General features: G+C 80.5%; 1 non-coding gene across 1 annotated transcript; it reads right to left on the reverse strand.

The window, feature by feature from the left end:
• Positions 1 to 571: 571 nt before the first annotated feature.
• On the reverse strand, positions 572 to 724 carry LOC137468056 (5.8S ribosomal RNA). Its single transcript, XR_010995721.1, has one exon. It is a non-coding gene; the product is annotated as a 5.8S ribosomal RNA (ribosomal RNA).
• Positions 725 to 2500: the final 1776 nt, after the last annotated feature.

Genomic DNA, 2500 nt, shown 5'->3' on the forward strand with positions numbered 1-2500 from the left:
GAGAACCGAAAGAAGGCAGCGCGGCAGAGACGGCCCCGAGGGGGAAGACCGGCCGGGCGGCGCGCGACGGCCTCGGCGGGGAGAGAGCGAGGAAAGCGACGGCGCCCTTGACGCCCCGAGACGGCGACGGAAGGGGGCGGGGGAAGGAGCGGCCTCGGGGGTCGCCCCCGCCCCCGGCCCCCCGCGCACCGCGCGCGGCGGCAGCGGCACGGTACCCGCGCACGGTACCCACCCGCAGACAGCCGCCCGCGCGGGGGGGAGGCCGGAGGCGAGGCCCGCGCCTCGCCTCCCCTCTCGCCCTCGTCCCTCGGCCCTCGGCGGGGCGCCTTCGGCGCCGTCTCACTCGCTCCGACTCCCCGGCCGCCGCCACCGCCAGGCGGTGCGGCCCCGGCGAGGACGAGCTCCGCCCCAGCGGCTCGCTCCGGGAGCGGGGAGCTACGGAGCGCTCCCCGAGTCTGCATTTAGGGGGACGAAGGCCCTCGCGCGGCAACCGCTGCCGCGGCCGACGGGCCTGCGAAGCGACCCCAGCCGCGCCGCCGGGGCGGCCCCCGGGCGGCGATTGATCGTCAAGCGACGCTCAGACAGGCGTAGCCCCGGGAGGAACCCGGGGCCGCAAGTGCGTTCGAAGTGTCGATGATCAATGTGTCCTGCAATTCACATTAATTCTCGCAGCTAGCTGCGTTCTTCATCGACGCACGAGCCGAGTGATCCACCGCTAAGAGTTGTCTGGCTTTCGGCACCGACCCCGCGCGCGCGGGGGGGCCGGGAGCCGCTCTCGCCCGGAGCGGCCCCCCTTTTTTTTCTCTGGCGCCGAGGCCCCGCGCGGGGCCTGGCTCCGACCGTACGAGCAACGCGGAAAACCCCGGAGGGGGCGCGTGCGAGAAGAACACGGGAGGAACCCCACGGAACGCTCCCAAGGCCGGCCGAGAGGCGGGGGGACCCGCGCCCCCGACCGCCTCCCCCCGCCCGGCGAGGGGAGGCGCCGCCTACGTGTGCCGTCCTTCGGAGGCGGCCCAGGCGCCCGGGCTCGGCCCGGCCCTCCGCGCGGAGGGCCGCGCGGCGCGCGCCGCGGGAGCGCGGTGGCCCGCCCGGCCTCGCCGGCGCGGCGCCACGCGCCGGCGCGCGGCCCTCGGACCCCGCGCGCGCGCTTGCCTCCCCCCTGGAACCGCCGCCGCGCCGGCTCTCGCGGAGCGCCGCCGCGCCCACGCGCGCGGCCGACTCTCTCTCCCCAGGGGCCTTGCTGCGCTCGAGACGCCACGCGACGACCGCCGCCCCGCCGCCGGGCGCCGCGCCCCCCCCCGCCGGACCGCTGCCCGCCGGGGGAAGGCGAGCGCCCGAGGGCTGCCCGAGGGCGGACCCGCCGCCGCGGCGGGCCGCACTTCCCGGGAACCGCCGTCCACCCGCACCGTCGGGGGCCCCCTTCCGCGAGCACGCGCCCGGCGGAAGGCGGTGCGGCGCTGAGCCGGGGGGCGACGCCCGCTCTCCTCGTTCGCCACCTGGAGAGCGGGCGCGGAAGCGCCCCCGCGGCCGCCCGCCACCCCTGCCCTCGGACCGCGCGCGGTCGCGAAGGGCCACGGGGAGGGTCCCGTGCCCGCGGGCGGCGGGAACACCGGCCGAGCGGCGCCGCCGCCGCTCGGCGCGGGGCCGCCCGTGCTCGCCGGCCTCCGACCGCGGAGGGACCGCCGAGCGCTCGCCCCGGGCGGGCGGGCGGGCGGACGGCCGGCCGGCGGCCGGCGCCGCCGGTGCGTTCGAGACGAAGGCCGCCGAGGGGAGAGAGGCACGGCCGCGCCAGGCGCGGCGCCGCCCGCGCGGGACGGCCGCGGCGGCCCAGAAGAGAGAGCGCGCGGCGGGCCCCGGCGGCCGCCGCCCCGCGGCTGAGGAAGGGCAGAGAGCGCGCGCCCTCTGCCGGCGCCGCCCGTTTCGAGCCCAGCGGGTCGGCCCCGCGGCCGACCGCGCGCGCCGCGGCCTCTCCGCCGAGGCCGGGCCGCGAAGAGGGGGGGGCAGGGCGCCCCTCCCCGGCGCGGCGCGACTACCCCCGCACGCGCGCGCGCGGCGGGGACGACCGCCGCGACGGCGGGCGCGACCGGTGGCCGCGGACACCACCGCAGGGGATCGGCGGGAGTAGCTCCCCACCCCTCAATGGAGCCGCAACGCCACCGCCCGCCACCCGCCGCCGCCGCCGCCGCCGCCGCCGCCGCCGCGGCGGGGCGCGCCGAGCCGCCCGAGTCTTTAAACCGCCGCCCGGCTCGGCGGCCCCTTTTTCGGTCCTTCCCGCGGCGTTTGACGACGCCGAGGGGGAAGCCTGGGACCGCCGAGGCGCGGAGCGCTAGGTACCTGGCCCTGGGGCGAGGGAAACGACCTGCATGGCCCCGCCGGGGTGCCTCCCCCGCTGCCGCCCTCGGGGGAGCGTCCACCGGCGGGGGCGCGCCCGACATCTGCCGCCACCACCGCGGCGTCCTCCTCGGGGCCCGGGGTTTCCCTCAGTAGCCCGGCGCTGCGC

Source organism: Anomalospiza imberbis, unplaced genomic scaffold (assembly GCF_031753505.1).
Source record: "Anomalospiza imberbis isolate Cuckoo-Finch-1a 21T00152 unplaced genomic scaffold, ASM3175350v1 scaffold_99, whole genome shotgun sequence".
NCBI lineage: Eukaryota > Metazoa > Chordata > Aves > Passeriformes > Viduidae > Anomalospiza > Anomalospiza imberbis.